Source organism: Phocoena phocoena, chromosome 7, assembly GCF_963924675.1.
Source record: "Phocoena phocoena chromosome 7, mPhoPho1.1, whole genome shotgun sequence".
Classification (NCBI taxonomy): domain Eukaryota; kingdom Metazoa; phylum Chordata; class Mammalia; order Artiodactyla; family Phocoenidae; genus Phocoena; species Phocoena phocoena.
The window spans coordinates 34,854,407-34,877,663 of NC_089225.1; positions in this window are offsets into that span (position 1 = coordinate 34,854,407).

A 23,257-nucleotide genomic window follows, 5' to 3' on the forward strand; every position below is an offset into this window, starting at 1 on the left:
CAGCAGTATGTGGTCCCATGGCAAATTCATGGCAGGCTGATTGCTGGTTTTCTTTGCCTCCCAATGTCAGTTGAAGCCAAAGTGATCAAATAAAATCCAAATCAGGCAGAGTGCAGTGCCAAGCACAGCCCATATGAAAAACCCCAACTTTGAAAATAAGATTGGCAACGTTATCAGTATTGAATACTCTGATAAAATTTCCCTGAGAAATGCAGTTAAAGACTGCTGAAGAATAGAAATGAAAACAAAGTGTTGGTTTTATTCTCAAGTTTAAAAAGAAGACAACTTTAGTTGGATTCACATCCTAGTCTAATTATTGATTTCATCACCACAAATGAAAAACAGAAGAACTATAAGGAGGTTAAGATCCAACGAAAACATAGCAAAATAGTGGGGAGGGAGTGGAAGGAATGTGCAGAAATTGTATGCAAGGGGTATAAAGAACAGCCATTTTCAGAAGAGCTTTTTCTAACTAGGAAAGATAGATCTTGCAGTCACTTGCATTTCAAAAGTTTCTATGCATTCAAAGCCTAGTGCCTGTCTTAAAGTGAGCTTGAGGGTTTCACAGTGACTGGGATGCAACTAAGCTGTTTCTGGATGGTGGGATTCATCTGGCATGGCAGGGTGGCCTTGTGCACACAAAAGACACTTAAAATAATTTTTTCTCTGACTAATTTATACATTAAAAATAAACTGCCTTAGAAGCGTTTGCTTTTTTGGATGACTTTTGGAGGGCCTGCTGTTTTAACCATTCCATAGCAGAATCTGCTCTGTTGTGTACAGAGTCAGCCTTTGATGTATGTAGAACTTAGACAAAGTCAATCTGAGAACTCCAAAGAAGATAATCAGGAAAGAAACTTATGAAAGTAAGGCAACAAGCATTAATAAAAGAAGTTGAGATTTTTTTGAAGGGAAATTTGGGAAGAAGGGAGAGTTGGTCATGGGAGTATGATCAAGAGTGAGTTAGACTGACCACTGAACTGGCCACTGCCCAGATTCCTTCAACTGGGCTGTTTCCCAAACTTCAGTCATTCTCAAAACATGTTCTTGATTGTTTCCATATCACCTTTCAAACTGCTCAATCTTTTATTTGATATTTTTATTTGAATTATGTTTCTTTAAAGCAATTTTGTGTGACATATCATAAATGGAAAACCATTAACACCTAATATAGACAGAAGTATAGAAGAAAATATAATAACAATTTCGTTAAATTCTAGCAGCATATATTATTGTTTGCCCTAAATCCTAAGCTTGAGGCCTCGCCTTTTCATTCTTGCTAGAAAGGGAAATTAAGATGTGGTAGAGGAGTTTTAAACTTACATCATCATTAAACCCATTCTTCTTTGATGTAGTCTGACAGTTTAAAGGAAAATTATAAATTGAATAGTATCCTTAATTTGGAACTAAGTACTGTTGTTACTGTTTGGTGGTTTGTTTTTTATTTCAAGCAACGCAAACCATTATTAGGAAAACATGAAGTAAATCACTGTAAATATTCATGTAAATAAGATGAACTGATCACTGTAAAGTCATTTCCAAATATCGTTACTTGGGTGAATCAGCCCCACTCTCCACTGCTCCCTGTATACAATTTGCATCCTACTGACCAAGATTGAAAGATTCGAAGTAGGAAGCCTAATTGGCTTAGAGAATGCTTCCATTTCTTGAATGGTGAAGGCAGGGTGTTTGAGCGACAGTTCCACAAGAATGTGTGCAATAAGGGTATGATAGTTAATTTTGTGTGTCAACTTGACTGGGCTGTGGGATGCCCAGATATCTAGTTAAACATTATTTCTGGGTGTGTCTATGGGGGTGTTTCTGAAAGAGATTAGCGTTTGAATTGGTGGATTGAGTAAAACAGGTGGCCTTCCCCAATGTGGGTGAGCATCATCCAATCTGGTGAAGGCCTGGATAGGACAAAAAACTGAGGAAGCTTGAATTTGCTCTCTGTAAATTGTGTGATAATAATTTACATCAGGACATTCAATATTTTGTAATATTTTTTGCAGTAATAATAATCTATCAAATCTAACTTCATTGCAGTACTTGAAGATTATATATATATGTGTGTGTATATATATATATATATATATATATATATATATATATATATATATATATATATAATTCTTGGTTAAATTTGACAATTGACAATCCAGTTGCCTTAGACTCAGTAGAGTAAAATTTCTCCAAATTGAAATTAATTTAAAACCATCTAAGAACTATAATATTTCAATAAAAAGGTTAAATTTGTCATTAGAAAATTACATAAAATTCTTAATTATATCAATATAATTAATGATTGTGCTGAAAAGAAGTAAAAAATAATTTTCCTGGAAAATATATGATAATTATGATTTAGGCGTGATTTTATTTTTTATCTATTCAAACACTCTCATTCCAAAACAGAATGCCCAGACATGTGCAATGATAATTAAATTTAGGCATTTTTTTTATTTTACTAAATTTCAGTCATATAAAAACCATGGATTTACAAATATTCTAAAATATTATTATTTTAAAAATGTACTTTTTCTAGGTAGTATATTTCAATCAACATCTATTTGTGACTTGCAAGTTTTAAATATGTAGCACTCTCAAATGTTTAGAGCAAGACTATAGAAATAGAACAGCAAATTTAATCCAAAGAAAGCAAAATGAAGAGGAAAATAGATAAAAGAAGAAATTAACAAAATAGAAAACAAGCCTACAGTTGAGAGAACTGACAAATTTATTCTTTTAAAAGGTTATAAAATTGTAAATCCCTCATGAGATTGATGAAGACAAATTGAGAGAAGGCAAAAATGAACAATAGCAGATATAAAAAAGGGGGGACATCACTACAAATCCTACAAACATTAAACCACCATGAGAGAATATTATGAGCAAACATCAGATAAAATGTAGAAATTTCTAGGAAAAAAAAACTTAACCAAAATTCAATCGGGAAGAAACAACCAATTGAATTGTGTTGTTAACCATTAAATCTATTGATTTTATAATTAAAATTATTCCCCCAAAGGAAATTCTAGGCTTAGATGGTGTCACTCATGAGTTCTACCAAATATTTAAGAAACAAATAATATCAGTCTTACTCAAAATTTTCCATAGATAAGGAATGACTTCCCAACTTACACTGTGAAGTAACATAACCCTGATTCCAAAACCTAACAAGGACGTTAAAGAAAAGAACTAAAATAAGGCAGTCAGACTCATGAACCAAATCCTGCAACATACAAAACGCATAATATATCACAACCAATTTAGACTTATTCCAGTAATGCAAGGGTGATTTAATATTCAAGAGTCAATCAGTGTTATCCACCAAATTAACACAATAGAGGAGAAAAATAATATATTCATTTCAATAGATACCCAAAAATAGCATTTGATAAAATTTAGCATCTATTTATGATTAAAAATTAATAATCCTTACCATACCAAGGACACATAGGTTGATGGAAAAGGATAGACTTTTCAAAAAGTGGTATTAGTTTAACTACATATTTTTTACAAACAAATACACAAATAGAAAGGAAAAAGAAAGTTAACCCCTATCTCACACTGTACACAAAAATTAATTTCAGGTTCACTGTAGATCTAAATATGAAACAAACGAATGCAGCTTGTATAGGATAGTAAATGAACACATTTTAATGTTCTTGGGATACGGAAAGATTTTTTTAAACAGGATACAAAATATATCAACCAAAAGGGAAATAATTAATATTTTTGACTACAATAAAAATGATCACTTCCATTCATCAAAAGCTACCATTAAGAAATGAAAAAGCAAGGCAATCAAAATAATAACAAAGATCTTATATCCCTTCAAATGAATAAGAAAGTCTACCTATAGAATAATGGGCAGGAATGTTGGACAAGCACTTAGAAGATAGATAAATGGCTAGTAAACAACCCTGTCAGTAATAAGGAAAATGCAAATTAAAATTACAGCGAATAATGTCCAAGAACTGCTCAATGGATAAACAGATTACAAATATATTCCTACAATGAAATGCAAGTTGGTGATAAAAAGGAGCAAACCACCAACACACATTACAGCATGGATGAATTTCAAGAGCATTATGCTAGGTGAAATAAGACAGACACAAAAGACTACATACTCTGTGATTTTATTTATGTAAAATTCTAGAAAGGCAAAATTATAATGACAACAGATTAATGGTTGCCCAGGTCTGTGGGTGGGGAAGGGAATTGGCTGTAAAGGGACAGGAGAAAGCTTTTTGGGGTGTTGGAAATGTTCTATGTCTTGTGGATGGTGGTGGATACATGACTATTTATTTTGTTAAAAATCACTGAACTTATTCATACCACGAAAAATTATAAGCAATAAAAATTAATGAATCACTGTACCAATATGGATGCATTTTTAAAATACAGTGTTGAGAAATAATAATAATAAGGGTATTCATATGATCAACTTATAAAAACTCTAAACTACAGTATTCTAAGCCATGATAGTAGTCACCTTTGGGCAGAGGGAAGGGAGTAATGGTTGGGAAAGGGCATGAATTGGGAGAGGGTCTCGTGGGAGCTGGCAGTGTTCAGTTCTTCAGCCGGGTAGTGAGTTCATGGGTGTTCATTTTGTGATGAGTTCCTGAATTATGTATTTATGTTTTCAGTACTTTTATGTTGATTATGACAAATGTCTTGCTGTAGGAAAGGTGGGAAATGGGGGCATGATTAAATGTGTGGTTTTGTTTTTTGTTTTTTTTGAGATGGGAGATACTTGAGAAATATTACTTTTTCGTGAGACTGATTCATAGAGAAAAATGGAAGGAAAGTGTTTTGAAGGGACAATTAATAGTGCAAAATTTCTGAGGAGAGAGGATTTAGAGTTTAGCTAAAAGAAAATTGGCCTTTATTAATCAGAGGGAGAAGGAGAAATGTGCACATGTAGGTTTGTGGATGGAGAGCACAGGGAGTTCCTGTCTCGTGGCTTCTATTCTCAGTAAATTGGAAATGATGTGACTTTGGGGGAGGAAGTAGAAAGATGAGCAGATTTGCAGTTTGAGAAGTGTAAAGAAGTTTGAAAAAGTAATTGCAGAGGGGAATGTGTGATTGACCTTGAATTCACTTGTTAGTGTTACGGGCCCAAAATGGCTTGGTGAGTTGAATATATTGTGGGAGTCCTATGAGAAGAGCTTCTGTTCTGGACTTAGACTATAGCAATGTGTAGTTTGGCCTCTTTAACATGTTTACTGCGGCTAATTTCCAGATCTCAAGGGGGCACATGGATTATACATGAAATCGCTGTAGCTCTAAGTAAGTACCCACAACTAGTTCTGGGAGTAGCACACAGAGATGGAGTCACGAATGAGATCTGCATCTGGTGTAGGCAAGGTGACTAAAAAAGAGGAACATTTGTCAACAGTCACAGATATCTTGACAATGGGGTATTCTTCGAATACAACCTGTGTATAAAATTAGAGGAAACATCCTCATACCTGAGTTATTTGTCTAAGTCATAGAATTCAAAACCAAAGAAACATCAAAGTATGTGCTTATCAGAAATGGCTAGATGTGGATCTTATTTTGCCTAATGCTAATTTCAAATTCAGAGGGAAAATTAGCGAGAAAGTGTTAATGAATCAGCAAGAATGGGTTTACTATTTATGTCTACTCTTTGAAAGTAATTCAAAGCAGTTGCCATAGAGAGGATTAGCCAGCAGTGTTATTCTTGTGTGTGTAATCATGTAATCTTGTTTTTAATAAGATTTATACTAATCTTGTATATTGGAAGGGATATAATTCCTTTGAGGGTAATTATAGTTACTTTATCAAAGTAAAGTGACACCCAGCTCAAACTATTAGGCATCAGTAAAAGAGATGAAAGTTTATTATACGCCATTAAAAAAATATAAAAGCAAACAAAAAATTCTAAATAACATTCTGGCATTGAAACCTTATTATATTTTGTTTTATTTTTAAAAATCATCTACACATTTTCCTGGGGGACTATCAAGAGAAACAAAGATAAAAATAGGTAGTCAGAGAATGACAGGCAAAAATATAAACACATTTTTCTTTTTCCTGTTGGCTCTTTCCTGTGCGAGTTGAGAAATAGAGATACAGGAGAAAAAGAAGCTTTGGAGAAATTTCAAGCAAAAGATTTACCTTCAGGCTCAGATGGGAAGCAAAGATTGGTAGACCCACTTGAAAGTAGAGATTTAGGATTAATTATTAAAAACAAAGATTATAATCAAAGATTGTGTATATAATTAGTGATCGACTATGCAGTTAAAGGATCTTAGATGCCCAGTGGGGTCTTTGAGTTCATTTTGTTAACTGAATTTGTTTTATTTTATGAAAATAATACTTGATTATTTTTAAGGTTAAACAATAAAAATATATAAATGAAAAGTTAATATTCTCAACTCTGCTTGTTCCACATTGAGCTAACTAATGTTAACTGCTTGCATCTTTATTTCTAGATATTTCTGTGTTTATTCAATCATATGCAAAGAGTTGTATTTTCTGTGTGTGTGTGTGTGTGTGTGTGTGTGTGCTTAAAAACAAACATGGGATCTACCTCAACGGATTACTCTGAAATTTGATCTTATCACTAAAAATATATCATGGCCATCTAGTCCAACAAGTAGATATAGTATAATTTTACTCATTCTTAAATACCTTCAGAATATTACATAATATGTATATGCACCATCAACTACTACTACGTTCTACTACTAATATACATTCAAGTTATTTTAAGGAATTGGCTCATGTGATTGTTGAACCTGCCAAGTCTGAAATCTGCAGGACAGGGTGTCAGGCTGGACACCCAGGGAAGAGTTGGTGTTGCAGCTCAAGTCCAAAGTCAGTTTGGAGGCAGAATTCCTTCTTCACTGGGGAACCTTAGGCTTTTCTTATAAGGCCTCCAACTGACTGAATGAGGCCCACCCACATTATGGGCTTTACTCAGTCTACCAACTTAAATATTAATCCCATCTAAGTATTAATTCATGCCAATGTCTAGACTGGTGTTTGACCAAACACTGGGTACTGTGACCTAGCTAAGTTAAATTAACCCTCACACTATGTATATTCCTCTGAGATTTGCTTTTTTCATTCAACATTTTGATTTTGAGATTCTTCCAGACTGCAGTTTTAATTCATTCAGTTCTTCTGCTACATAGTATGCCATTGCATGAATGTATCACAATTTGTTTATCCATATGTTCCTATTGATGAACATCTGAGATAGTTCCTGATTTTTTTTTTTTTTTTTGGTTACAAATAGTGTTGCATTGAACATTTTGGATTATGACTCAAGTACAAGAGTTTCTTTAGATAATATACCCAGAAGTAAGCTTGCTGGGTGTTAGGATATGAACATATTTAGTTTACATGATAATGCCAAATTGTTGTTCAAAGTGATGTGCCAGTTCACACTCCCACCATCAATGAGAGTTGTGCCTGTTGTGCCCCATCTTGGTCTTGTCAAGCTTTTAGATGTTTGCCAGTGTTTTAATCAAAAATAGGACTCCTGGATTCTCTCATGAAGTCTGCTAAATACCAGCTGTGTGGCTATTGTCACAAAGGGTCCTTCCAGCCTTCAATTCTACTGGTTCCAAAGTCTCACCTCAAACTACTCAGGTAGATAATGTCAGAAAACAAATCAACATCACACCAACTTACTGTGCACCAGAACTGAAGACATTTAATTTAACTTGGCTCAGGATGTTCACTGGGTTAATGAGCTAGAATATAAATCAAGCTGTTGGGTGTCAGTTTCTGAGTAAGGAATCTATATGGTTGTTTTTACACAGGACAGTTGAGTAGGAATGGAATTACAGTTTGCCTACAGCAATAAATAGAACAGTTGCAACTGAATTTTTCATGTTAAACAGATGTTACAAAGTCATTTAAAACAGCACAGTTCACTATGGGTTTCTTACTATTTAAAATATTTTCTATTAGAGGGCTGTGAATTTAGGGGAACCAGGGACAGTTGAATGAAGCCTGGAAATTTGAGAGCTTTGTTTTATCAAGTGTTGGTTTAAAGAAGCCTTTTTTGAGCTTTTAAAAAGGAATTTTCTCCTCAACTTACTATTTCAAAACGGGCTTAATTTCATAAGCTATCTTTTAAAATGAAAGCCTGTGCTATTCAAACACACAAAAATACTTACTGTAAGAACAACATTTTTGGACTTCAAGAAGAATCAGCGATTCCATTTCCTTCTCTTACTAGCGCCAAATGGAATTTGGATGAAAAGCTTTCCATATGAGTGGTAACCATATGTGTGAACATCAAGAACTTGGTATAAAAGTTGACTAAAAGAAGGCTACTACTCTCTTAAACAAGTTCTGTTTAGAGATAGACCAGGGTCAGCATACTTCTCTCTAAAGGGCCAGATAGTAACTGTTTTTAGGCTTTGTTGACCATACAGTCTGTTGCATCTGCTTATCTCTGATGTTGTAGCTTGAAAACAGCCAGAAAAAAAAAACACATAAATAAATGGTTGTGGCTGTATTCCAATCAAACTTTACTCAAAAAACAGGTGATGGACTGGACTTAGCTTGCAGGTTGTAGTTTCCCAACCCAATTTCGGCCATTAAGTAAATGATATTAAGTATTAAGCATAATGCACAGAACATTTGCTACAATAAAGACTCTGATGTCCCTCTAATGTGAGATAATCCTTGCCATTCCTCCTTATTATCATTTTTTCAGAGGATAATTGCACTGGGCTTTATGTTGAGCTATTGGTACTGCATTTAAAAAGGTTAATGAAATCCAAGGACATGGTATATCTCTCCATCTCTTTGTATCATTTTTAATTTCTTTCATCCGTGTCTTATAGTTTTCTGCATACAGGTCTTTTGTCTCCTTAGATAGGTTTATTACTAGGTATTTTATTCTTTTTGTTGCAATGGTAAATGGAAGTGTTTCCTTAATTTCTCTTTCAGATTTTTCATCATTAGTGTATAGGAATGCAAGAGATTTCTGTGCATTAATTTTGTATCCTGCAACTTTACCAGATTCATTGATTAGCTCTAGTAGTTTTCTGGTAGCATCTTTAGGATTCTATATGTATAGTATCATGTCATCTGCAAACAGTGAAAGCTTTACTTCTTCTTTTCCAAATTGTATTCCTTTCATTTCTTTTTCTTCTCTGATTGCTATGGCTAAAACTTCCAAAACTATGTTGAATAATGGTGGTGAGAGTGGACAACCTTGTCTTGTTCCTGGTCTTAGAGGAAAGGAAAACATAAACAAGATGAAAAGACAACCCTCAGAATGGGAGAAAATATTTGCAAATGAAGCAACTGACAAAGGATTAACCTCCAAAATTTACAAGCAGCTCATGCAGCTCAATATCAAAAAAACAAACAACCCAATCCAAAAATGGGCAGAAGACCTAAATAGACATTTCTCCAAAGAAGATATACAGAGTGCCAACAAACACATGAAAGGATGATCAACATCACTAATCATTAGAGAAATGCAAATCAAAACTACATGAGGTATCACCTCACACCAGTCAGAATGGCCATCATCAAAATATCTACAATCAATAAATGCTGGAGAAAAGGGAACCCTCTTGCACTGTTGGTGGGTATGTAAATTGATACAGCCACTAGGCAGAACAGTATGGAAGTTCTTTAAAATACTAAAAATAGAGCTATCATATGACCCAGCAATCCCACTCCTGGGCAAATACCCTGAGAAAACCATAATTCAAAAAGAATCGTGTACCACAATGTTCATTGCAGTACTATTTACAATAGCCAGGACATGGAAACAACCTAAGTGTCCACCGACAGATGAATGGCACATATATACAATGGAATATTAGCCATAAAGAGAAACGAAATTGAGTTATTTGTAGTGAGGTGGATGGACCTAGAGTCTGTCATACAGAGTGAAGTAAGTCAGAAAGAGTAAAACAAATGCCGTATGCTAACACATATATATGGAATCTAAAAAATAAAACAAAAAAACAGGTTCTGAAGAACCTAGGGGCAGGACATGAATAAAGACGCAGATGTAGAGAATGGACTTGAGGACACAGGGCGTGGGAAGCGTAAGCTGAGAAGAAGTGAGAGAGTGGCATGGACATATATACACTACCAAATGTAAAATAGGTAGCTAGTGGGAAGCAGCCTCATAGCACAGGGAGATCAGCTCGGTGCTTTGTGACCACCTAGAGGGGTGGGATAGGGAGGGTGGGAGGGAGACGCAAGAGGGAGGGGATATGGGGTTATATGTGTATGTATAGCTGATTCACTTTGTTATAAAGCAAAAACTAACACACCATTGTAAAGCAATTATACTCCAATAAAGATATTAAAAAAAAGTTAATGCATTCCTTCTAAGGGCATTAATGCATTTCATGGGATTGTTTATAAGCAAGTTTTGACTGATTGAATCTGTTTATTTATTGATTGTAACAGTCCTTCCATGAGGTGGGAGAAAGGGCTGCTCAGCTAGGCTGGTTAATTCCACAGATTTGGCAGGTGTTTAAGCTTTTAAACCAATGGCCCACAGGGAGTGGGTGAGCCTTTCCGCTTGCACCTGTGTCCTTCTGGCAGTCAACATTCCTCCCACTGCCTACCACATGCCAGCTTTAGGAGGCAAAGTGCACACATTGTGGCTTATCACAAGCTGTTCTGCCTCTTTCAAAATCAGCTGAGTACTGCATGAAACACAGGGTGCGAACCTGCACCGGCAAATCCTGCTTAGAGCTAATAATCATTAGCAATGATCCCAGACTTTCATGGGTATCACACACCAGCCAGTGGCTGTATTTAGATGGACCGTGGTGTGTGTGTGTCTGGGATGTGGTCTGGAAGAAGGGTAATGTCCCCTTTTATTTCTCAGGAGCCCATTGTCTTCTCTCCATTTTCATACCACTCCTCTAGTGAGAGTTACCATCTTTCTCTTAGACCTCTAGAATCCTTTCTCTGAGTCTTCTCACTTCACTCTAATCCATTCTCTACACAGCAGCCAGAGTGACCTTTTAAAAATGCAGTTCTCATCATGCCACTCCTCGACTTAAATTTCTTTTTTGGCGTCACACTGCCGTTAGGAGGAAGCCACAATTATCATGACTTTCTCTCAAGACTATTCATGCTCTGACCCCAGCTCACCTCTGCACCTCATCCAACTCCACTCCCTCCCATGCTACTGTGTTTCAGTTGCTCTTGCACTGTTCAGTTCCTTGAACTAACTTTCCATACTGGCTCCCACCTAGGAGCCTTTACTCCTTTACACATGCTATTGTCCTATTGATCTTCTGTTTATAATTTTGATTTCTTAGAGAAGAGAGCACAATGCACTATAATCTGTTCTCTCCAACTCACATTGTATAGGGTCTCAACTTGTTCTACCAATTACTGCAAGTCTGATATGTTGCTAATTAACTTAATTATTACTTAGTAATTGTTGTTTTTGGCAGTGGTCTAGAAATGTAAAGAAGAAATTCAGTGATTTTAATCAACAAGATACCTGTACCTCATCTTATGAAATACCAGTTAAAGAGTCCTTGAAGCAGTGTTGCCAAAGATAATGAATTTCAAAATTTGGCAAATCTGGAAATTTCCCTGATAAATTGAGTTGAAAAAAAGTTAACTTCCATGTAAAATGTATAGAAATTTGAGTCAAATATAGGTTTATGTTGGTTATAATCTGTCTTGTGCATGGCTTAATTCCCTTATCCAAGAAACAAATAATGTGACTTAAGCTCCCCCAATCCCTAAATATGGGGTTCATGTTGCCTTTTAGTAGCTCTTTAAGTTCTCCATAGGCTTTTATGAAAGTGCAGAGATTTCAGCCAACATAGTTTCCAGGATTTCCATCCATAAACAGAAGTGCCTTTGTGAGAGCTATGGGATCCAGGTAGGAGATTATTAAACCTAGATTTAGTCCAAGGGGACTAAATTTCAAGAAGGGGAGCCATTTCAAGAAGGCAGTCTCACACGCAGGTGACTGACTCACCAACAGTGGTCCCACTACAGACCTGGAGACAGCTCTGTACCCCGAGGATTCGCCTACAGCTCCATTTGGCCTTGTTCCTGTCACCACCACTATATGCCTGGGGACCTGGGAAGAGTCAAGACCACCAAAGTATCATGTAACAGGCATACAGACCTAAGTCCTAGCTGTGGACCCTAAAGTGGTCTGTGAACCTGCTCCAGCCCCTTTCAGTTGTAGTACAGGTGTCCCTGGAAGTAAGCCCACCAGACCTGGTCAGACTGTAGATTACAAAAGGGCCCTTAACTTGGCTCCAGTCCATGCTAGTCACAGTCAGCCAGCAATCTTGCTGGCAGAGAGAGCTCCAGGAGACACTCCCAACTAAGACTCAGGAGATCCTTAAAGTATCCTACACTCAGCTTCAACCTCTTGAGTTGCAATCAAGGAGCAGTATAGCCAGCCCAGGGACCTGCAGGGAGACATGCCTATCTGTGCCTCCAGAGCCAAGTTTGCAGACCTCAGTTTTGGCTGTGGAACCTGAAACAGTCCTGAGGCTTAGTTCCAGCCCCTCTCAACCATAGACCAGGGCCAGTCCTGCCCACCCCATCCAGTGATCAGCCAGGAACCTTCCCTGGGACCCATCTATGTACCTGGTAATAGGCCCACTGTCTGAGGACCCAAATTTGGACACTGAAGCAGACCCTTCTTCCAGCATCACCCTACCAAACAAAGTACTGGAGGCAGCTTCATCTACCCAGGGATGAGACAGAATCCATGCCCGGCTGAATTCCTGGTAACAAGCCCACCAACAGCAGACCTCACTGCAGACCCAGAGACAGCCTCACAACCAGCTCCAACCCAATATGACTGCAATTCCAGAGATAATCCCATCAGCCAAGAGAACTGACAGAAGAAGGTCTTCACGTGATGAAAGCAGTCTACAAAGCTGGAAAGATGTATTTGTTCCTTCAAATGCACAGACACCAATGCAAGGCTACGTGGATCACAAAGAATCAGGCAAATATGACACTATGACACCACCAAAGGAAACTAATAAAATTCCAGTAACTGACCCCAAAGAAATGGAGATCTATGATTTGCAAGGCAAAGATTTCAAAATAATTATTCTAAAGAAATTAAATGAAATGCAAGAGAACGTGGATGGACAACAGAATGAAGTCAGGAAAACACACATGAACGAAATGAGAAGTTTAATGAAGAAATAGAAACCATAAAAAAAGAACCAAACAGAAATCCTGGAGCTGAAGAATACAATGAAAAAACTGAAAAAGTCAATAGAGAGCTTTAACAACAGACTTCATCATGCAGTAGAAAGAATCATCAAACTCAAGGATCATTTAAAATTAGCCAGTTAGAGGAACAAAAAGAAAAGAGAATGAAAAAGAGTAAAGAAAGCCAAAAGCCTATATGAACTTTGGGATGCCATCAAGTCAATGAAAGCTTATTTAAAGAAATAATAACTTAAACTTTCCCAAATCTTGGGAGAGATACAGACATCCATGCACAGGAAGTTCAGAGGACCCAAAGCAATATCAACTCAAAGAACATTACTCCAAGACACAATATAATCAAAGTGTTAAAAGTCCAAAAGCAAAGAATATTGAAAGCAGCAGCAGAATTCCCTCATCACAAATAAGGGAAGACTATAAGGCTATCAGTGGATTTCTCTGCAGAAGTCTTGCAGGCCAGGAGGGAATGGGATGATATATTCGAAGTCCAACAAATTGGATAACCTAGAAGAAAGGAATACATTACTAGAAACATACCACTTACCAAGACTAAATCATAAAGAAATAGAAAATCTGGACAAACCAATAACAATTAAGAAGGTTGAAGCAGTAATCAAAAATCTCCCAACAAAGAAATGCCCAGGACCAAATGGTTTCACTGGTGGAGTATACCAGATATTTAAAGAAGAATTAATGCTAATCCTTCTCAAACTCTTCCCAAAAATTGAACAGAGACGAACACTCCCAAAGTCATTTTATGAGGCCAGAATTACTCAGATACCAAAACCAGATAAAGACACTACAAGAAGAGAAAACTACAGACCAATATTCCTAGTGAATATAGATGCAAAAATTCTCAACAAAATACTAGCAAATTGAATTCAACAGCATATTAAAAGAATCATACACCATGATCAAATGGGATTTATCCCTAGGATGCAAAGATGGTTCAACATATGCAAATCAAAAACCATGATATACCACATTAAAAGAATGAAGCATAAAAACCATATGATCCTTTCAACAGATTCAGAAAAAGCATTTGACAGAATTCAAAATCCTCTCATGATAAAAGCTCTCAACTAATTGGGTTATAGAGGGAATGTACCTCAACTTAATAAAGTCATATAGGACAAGCCCACAACTAACCTACTCAGTGGTGAGAAACTGAAAAGCTTTTCTTCTGAATTCAAGAACATGACAAGGGTGCTCACTCTCACCACCCATATTTAACATAGTTCTGGAAGTCCTAGCCAGAAATATTAGGCAAAAAAAAAAAAAAATTTAAAGGCATCCAAATAGGAAAGGAAATAAAACTGTCTCTGTTTGCAGATGATATTGTCTTATATATAGAAAACCCTAAAGACTCCACCAAAAAACTGTTAGAACTAATCAGCAAATTCAATAAAGTTGCAGGATACAAAATCAACATACAAAAATCAGTTGCATTTCTACACACTAACAATAAAGTCTATGAAAGAGAAATAAAACATTCCTATTCATGATAACATCAAAAACAATAAAATACTTAGGAATAATTTAACAAGGAAATGAAAGATCTGTACACTGAAAACCATAAGACATTGATAAAAAAATGAAGACACAAATAAATGGAAAAATATCCTGTGTTCATAGATCAGAGCAATCAATATTGTTAAAATGTCCATACCACCCAAAGCCATCTATAGATTCAGTGCAATCTCTATCAAACTTTTAATAGCAATTTTTACAGAAATAGAAAGATCAATCCTGAAATTTATATATAACTACAAAAGACTCCCAGAAGTGAACACAATCTTCAAAAAGAACAAAGAGGGAGGCATCACATGTTCTGATTTCAGGCTATACTACAAAGCTGTAGTAATCAAAACAATATAGTACTTACATAAAAGCAGACACATAGACCAATGGAATGGGATCAATAGCCCAGAAATAAACCCATGCATATATGCTCAATTAATGTTAGACAAGGGACTCAAGAATACTCATATGGGGAAAGGATATTCTTTTCAATAAATGGTGTTGGGAAAATTGGCTATTCACATGCAAAAGAAGGAAATTGGACCCCTGTCTTACACCACTCACAAAAATTAACACAAAAAGAATTAAAGGTTTAAATGTAAGACCTGGTGCCATAAAACTCCTAGAAGAAAACAGGGAAATGGCAATGATTTGGTCTTGGCAATGATTTTTTGGATTTGACACCAAAAGTACAAACAACAAAAGCAAAATAAAAAAGACTACATCAAACTAAAAAGCTTCTGCACAGCAAAGGAAATAATCAACAAAATGAAGAGGCAACCTACAGAATGGGAGAAAATATTTGGAAGCCATATATCAGATAAGGGGTTAGTGTCCAAAATATGTAAGGCACTCATACAACTCAATAGCACCCCCCCAAACAAAAAAACAAAACAAAACCTAACAACCCAATTTAAAAATGGGCTGAAGACTTGAATAGACATTTCTCCAAAGGAAGACACAAATGGCCAACAGGTACATGAAAAGATGCTCAATGTCACTAATCATCAGGCAAATGCAGTCAAAACCACAACAAGATATCACCACCTCACACTGTTGGGATGGCTATTATCAAAAAGACAAGAAATAACAAGTGTTGGTAAGATGTGGAGAAATTGGAATCCTTTTACTCTGTTGGTGGGAATGAATATTATTCAGACATAGAAAGGAGGTAATTCTGCCATTTGTGACAACATGGATGGACCTTGTTGTCACAACATGGAGAGCATTATGCTAAGTGAAATAATTCAGACAAATAATTCAGAGAAAGACAAATACTGTATGCTCTCACTTATATGTGAAATCTTAAAAAAGCTGAACTCATAGAAACTGAGAGTAGAATGATGGTTGCCAGGGACTGGGGGAGATGGGGACATAGGTTGGTCAAAGGGTACAAATTTACGGTTATAAAATAAGTTCTGGGGAAGTAACATACAGCATGGTCAATAAGTATATATAAAATCCCCCAACTTCATTAGTCATTGGGGACACACATATTTAAACCTCCATGGCTTTATAACTGCATAGCCATCAGAATGTCTAAAAGTTAAACAGACTGACCTTACCAGGTGTTGGTGAAGAGGTGGAGCAATGGGAACTCTCATTTATTGCTGATGGGAATGTAATTTGTTACACCTACTTGAGAAGACTATTTGTCATCACTTACTAAATGTTAAATATGCTCATACCCCATGATCCAGCACTTTTCCTTTGGAATGTCTTCTACAGAAATGCTTGCACATGTGCATCAAAAACATGTGTAAGAATATCCATTGCAAAATTATTTGTGTAACATCCCCAAGCAATCCAAATACGCTTTAATAGTAGAGTGATTAATATCCTTGTACATTTATAAAGTTGACTACTTTTCAGCAATGAAAACAAACTACCAACATAAATAAAATGGATGCTTTTCATACTCTGTACTGTTGAACCATAGCAGCCAGGCTCACAATCACACGTATAGTATAATTCAGTTTACAGAGTGGCAAAATTAATCTGTGGTGTTAGAAACAAGCCACTATCACCTTTGAAGAAGGAGGAGGAATTACTGACTAAAAGGGGCTTCTAGGAGGCTTCTGGGGAGGGGCAATAATATTCTATTTCTCATGTATCCGTTTTGTATTTTCGCTCTGAGAATTCTTCCATCTGCTCACTAATATGTCCTCTTTTTAAAATTCAGGTTAATTTAACGTTCAAATTAAAAGGGAAACCAGTACCTGAATCCTAGGTTTTCGTGTTTTCTACAATGCATGCCTAATTGTGTACTAAGTAGACAGAAGTAATTGATTGACCTTGGATATTCAGTAAAGTGATGGCACATTCCCTGACATTAGTGTTTGAAGGTTAAATTTGAGTTGAGATCTGCATCATAAGCTCAAAACAGAGTGTGTGCAAGTTTTCAGTGTTTCTATTATTTATGCCATTTCACTCCTTTTCTATTTCTTTTAATCAATAATTTTATGAAATGATTGACGCAAGGACCTAGAAAATCTTCGTGTAAAACTGAATTGATGATTCTTACCTTGCTGTAATAGAGGACATCATTCTTCTTTTATAATGCTAAATGCTAGTCAAAGACAGGAATATTTATACTTTTGAGCACAGCAGTCAGTGCTGTTACAGGTTCAGATTATTCCTCTCATCTCTTAAAGGTTATGGTCTGGACACGGGGCTCCTTTTCAAGGCATACATCTTAGTTGACTGTCTGAAGCAATTGCTGAATCAAATAATCATTTTCCAGCAAATGCTTTGAAGCCTTAAAAAAAGCATTCCTATCACTGTTAAGACAGTTAAAATTTTAATTTTAAATCTAGACCTGAATTTAAAAAAAAACACTTCTACACATCTGAATTTTCCAGGGTTAAATTATCCTTTATAGTAATTTGTTCCTAGTGGAGTATGTTATCTGGATTGAATTAAGTTTTTTCTGTTATAATGCATCTTTGTCAAATTATATCTAATATAAGTATCATGTACCCTGTGAACAACTAATGAAATATTCATGGACTGATTGACAGCTGACATATTAGAAATGTTTTTCCTGCATTATTTCATTATCTCTGGTAGTCTTCAAATTTTTCAAGAAATAAATATACTTAACAATTTTTTCATGTATGATAATTTGGAATTTTTGGAATTGTAAACATGGGTAGCGTGTAGGTAAAAGAAGCAATGGCCTACTTAAAATGTAGTATGATTTCAGTGTTGGAAGAGGTTCTTTACCACTGTAAACCCAAATGTTGACAAGTTGTTTTTACTTTAAGTTAAAACAAAGGGTACACAAAGAAGGTAACCATTAAAAGAAAACTATTTTTATCTCTTAGGGGGTAACATATTTATTTGTTTTCCTTTTAATGTAAATCTAGTTTACAGATTAGAATAAGACTGAAATTAGTCCAAGGTGAGGACTTGTGTTCTGCTCTTGAGTTGGATGTCCTTCTTGTCAGTCACTCCACCATGATTTCCTAAACTCACACCTCCCACCTGCTGTCACACAGGAGATGCGATTATCCAGGGTGGGTGCAGGATTTGTGGATACTTTATTTATTCTCTGCTTCTTTGCACTTGTTAGAATCTTGAGCAGTGACAGAAGTGAAAATATATAAATAGGGAACATCAGAATATGGGAAATTGAGTCTGAATAATGACAACATCCTGTGACTTTAACCCAGATGACTTTGTTGTTGGGTTATTTTAGCACATTTGATTAGCACAATGTCTTTGCCATTGTCTCAGCCAATACTTTGTCTTCTACCCTCATCCCGAATTATTATTATAATAGCAGCTGGCATTTGTTGGGTGTTTTTGGTATACCAAAGACAGTGCTAGCTCTTTATTTTGTCCTGTTTAGTTCTTTTAAAAAATTTGGGAACATTATCCCCATTTAACAGATTAGGATCCAAACAGTTAAGGAGCTTGACAAAGGTTCTAAAGCACATAAATGGTGAAGCAGCAAAGTGAACCCAGGTCAACCTAATCCAGAGCCCCAATCCCTAAACCTCACATACTGCTGTCTCTCCAGTTCTTTTCCAGACTGAAAATACAGGTTCTGTGCTTCCTTGTTCTTTATATACCTTGCACCTGTCTCAGTGGCTGAAGCAGCTCATGTTCAGCAAGGGATTAATGAAATGAATCCTACAGAGAGCTGTGAGCTCTCCATGAGAAACTGTTACGGTTTATCAGTCATATTCTGTGTTTGCTGAGGCTGCCCTAATCTAAGAAACACTTGGTTTCTGAAATCTCCCTCTGGCCAAGGCTTGGTAAATGGCTTACCATCACCAGCCAAATGTTGCCCCATTTCCCATTCATCACCAAGGAGTAGCATGGAGGTCTCCAAGGTGGTAGGGATCCAGGAGGCTTCCTTCTCATGTACTTAGAGTGAGGACAGAGGAGAAAGAGAGGTGAAATAGTGGAGTGGATGGTGACATTCAGAGTGCTGGTTGACCTTTGCACTTCAGGCTGGGGGAAAAGAGGGCATTTTCTAGGGCCAGAGAGCACCGCTGTCTCCTGGAAACAGTTGGATTCACAGGGCTGAAGTAGCAGTTACTTTAAAAAGTCAGTAGTTGCTTAAGTTCCTGGTGATCTGGTTGCCGCCCATTGATGGCTTTTCCACTTGCATGCCTTCTCAAGCAGTGGCTCTTGAGAAGAGAACTCAAGAGTAATGATGTGTGAGAAATACCTGGCTTCAGAGTGGGGTGTGATCAAACCTGCGAACTCCACCTTAACCCGTTTAACCTCCTTTTTCTCTTGGTTGCGTGAAACCATGCTCACTGGGAGAGTCTTTTAAGCCATTCCCTTTTATCCCCTCACCTTACTATCCTCAAACTCTAGTAATCCTCCTTTCAGTCTCCTTCCCCTTTGAACCGTGCCTCTCACTACCTCAAAAGGAAATATTTACTCCACACTCAGCCTTTCAGAATTACTCTGGGGCAAATACTACAAGTTTAGACTCTATAGGCACGCCTATAATGGGATATTAGTGATAAATGTTTAATGAGATTCGGTAGAGAAATCTACTGAAATACACACTGGAGGTATTTTAGCCTATATGGTTTAACTCTGTCTTTGAATCTTTCTATATAACAATCCCTTATGTTCTGAGTCCAGCTAACTTCCAACTCCAGTAAACCAAGTGGTGATTTGTTACCAAGCACAACTGGTGGGCTTATTGTCCTAGGTGTGATTTTAATAAAAAGTCTTCATGGCTGTTTCTTAAAAGAAGGAAGGAAGGAAGCACACTCACACCTGTAGAAGGCTGAGTCTAAGGTTAACTCCTGGGGTAACTTTAGGCTGAGGACACAAAAAAGCCTCATAGAAAAATGTGATGATAGGGAAGAGGCTTCATAATCTGTATGCTAGCACTCTTCTTACAAGCACATTTCTTATCCCTTCGGTAAATGATGTGTCTTCCAGAACCTCTGATGGAATATAAGCAGCTGATTGGTATTCAGGCCTTACACTCGCTATGCCCATTTCTCTGAGCCAGTTTGCTCCATTTGTTCTACCACCCACAGCAGTAGTTCTGAAAATTCCTCCTTTACTTCCTGTGAGCTATCACTTTCTCCAGGTTTCTAAGAGCTACTGTAGCAGCATGCTATTCTGATTTTCTGGCGTTCTTGCTAGGATGTTAAAACCCATAGTACAGGAGAGCGTTCCCTTAACAATAAACCCTCCTTTGTCCAACTTTATGTTCCACAACCCTCCCCCACGCTGACCTAACACCTTCAAGATCCAGTCCCATACAGACTCTCCCAGCTCCTACTAGCAAGTATTAACTAGGTCCTGTGGCTCCTTCCACCTATCATCCCCTTTCTCCCTTTGCAGGCCCAACATGGCTCCAGGTTTGTTAATATAGTGACATGACCCAAGTTATTGGTCTGGTGACAGGGAGAGGAGGGAGGGTAAATCCTAATTTGGGGGAGGGGCATGATGTGTTGTCTTGCTAGGCAGAGGCCTTTTTGTCTTCAGTCAAAGGGGAAGACTAGCCTTGTAAAGGGAGACACAATCCCCTTCTGTAGGTCTGGAGGGTTCAGGAGACTTTAGGGTTTCAAGTTTCTTAAGGGCATGGATTCAGATATTCCTACTGTGGTCTCAGAGCCCCATCCTTCCCTAACCATTGCCCTGACCTTGGTTTAGCACTGACTAGGAATGAGAATTCAACTTTCCCTAGTGCTCCACTCCCCTTATAATTAAGTCCTGGACAAAAGACTTAGCTTATTCTGCCCTCCTAGAGATCAGAATCGTTATACGTTGCCAGCAGGCTCTTTGATTTTCACACTTGGACTTGAATTGGTGATTAATCATGCTCAGACTTTCTTTGTCTCTTTTCAGTGCATAGGTGGCATTCAGCAGGGTGTTAAATATTTCATTGTCCTTATAATGACTACTTTCCTTAAACTTTTTAACATCTGCTGTATTGCACCCAGGTAGCCCTCCCCTTCCAAAGGTGCTGCCGCCTCCCAGCTGGCCACCAGGGAGAGCTGTAACAATTGTACTGCTATAGCATGCCGTGGAATAACTTTAATACTCCGTGTGAAGAGTGATGGGGTCCACCTCCAGAATCCAATTTTAGGTTTTGCTTCCTTGAACCACTCCTGGCACCAACCTTCTTAGGTTGGGTTCCCGGGGAAACAGACTCTGTGAGGGAGACGTGCACTCGTGAGGTTCCTTGTAGTGTAGCAGCAACACCTATGAGGAAGTGAAGACAGCAGGATTTGGCAGAAGTACAATTGCAAGGAAGGCCTCAGCTCATCCCACTACAAGCTTTGGAGCTGGGCAGCCCTTTAGGGTTGTCCTTAATTGATGTGAGCTCAGACTTTATACCTCAGCATGGGCCAGTCATTAGAATTAGGATGCCCCAGGGAGAGGCACTTTTCTTCGGCAGAGGACCATTCTTGGGTGGGGTTTAATGGCAACATTCCCTGCAGCTGGGGGAATGAGTAAGTCAGTTTAAAGGGGGGAGATCCAGTGCTCCTTGACCATGGTTTGGGCTGTTAACAGACTGATCAAGTAGTAAGGGACTTTTGGGCCCAAAGAAACCTTAGAAACATCTAATGTTATCTTCCTTTCTTTGTAGCTTCTTAACCATGGGCACATCTAGGGCAAATGTAGGATTCTTGATTTACAGTCCAGGACCCTGCTACTTTTACTTCATTATGCTTACATTATATGCAGGCTATGTTGTATACCATAAATACAGGGAAGTAGGTGGGAAATAACAATCATTATTCAGTGTTACATTGAAATAATTTTGTAAAAATATTTTAGCTTTTGCCATCGCTAGGCAAAAGATATACTTTAACTTAGGCAATGGACATGCTTCTAAAATATCTAAACAAGAATCATACTCTGAAACAACGGTCTCTATTGTCCAAAGGGTTGCTGCCTCCCCTTCAGGGACCAAAATAAAACAAACAAGCAGAACACTGGATGCTTTTAATACATATCAACTTCGCCCCAGGGACAAAATGCCAGGCATTCATGACTCATTCATTTTCTCTATTCTACTCTCCTCTTCCTCCCGTTTCTGGAAAATATTTCCTTCTACGCTCCTGAAATTTTTTACATTTGTGCACTAACTTGGAATTCCACCACATCAAGACCTGTTCGAAAGCATTTAAATATTATTTTTAAAACGAAAATACTCATTGAAAGGATGACAATGTTAGAAGTTGTTCCTTACTGCCAACTAACTGATTCAGGTAGTTGTTCTTGCCACTGAGCTGAGGCTGTCTGCACTGAGAGAATGGGGTTTTGAGTGAAGAAAGGAATCACTCATGAGCACGGTTCTGGTGAGGCAAAGGCTGGGTGGGTGCCTTGGAGAAGGACATGGGTGGGAGCTGCCTATAAGGAGAGAGCTGGAAGGGGTGGAAGAAGAGTACAGATAAAATATTAGCAACTAGCAACGACTGTAACTGTCTAGGGTCGTGAGTGTAAGTTAACTAATTTTTCTCTTTCCTCTCTTTCCTATACCATGGAGTCTCCTACTCCCAGCACCCCAAATTCAGGCCAGTGTAACTGCTACCATTTTTCAGCCGCAGTGGGGGTTAAATAGGCCTTTGTGGGATAATCTGAGCTCTAACTACTATTTATTTGATAAAAATATAGCCTGAGCTCCAAACCACCAATTTACAGACTTTTGTCAGGGGCATCAACAGAGGAATGACATGCAGAATCTTGTTCTTTGCATTGAATTACAAGTAGGAAGTTTCTATCCTCCTCCCAGATTGACATCCCAGTGCAGGGTATCTCTTTTCTTCAAGCCTCAGATGGTCTATAAGCAGCTAAAGACAGTAGAAATATTACTTATTAAATAAGCCCTGTGAGGAAGAACATTATTCCTATAATTTGAATACTACCTCCTCAAAGTAGCTGTGTGAGAGACAAAACTGATTATTTTTAGAGATGGCTGTATTTTAAGGCAGTTACTTCCAAAAGATGGAATTCTTAGGAGGGGAATAAATTCTTCTGATGGAAAAAATTTCCAGTGGTTTTGAGATGAGCACTCTCCTCCACCACCATGCCTAGTGAGGTTTGC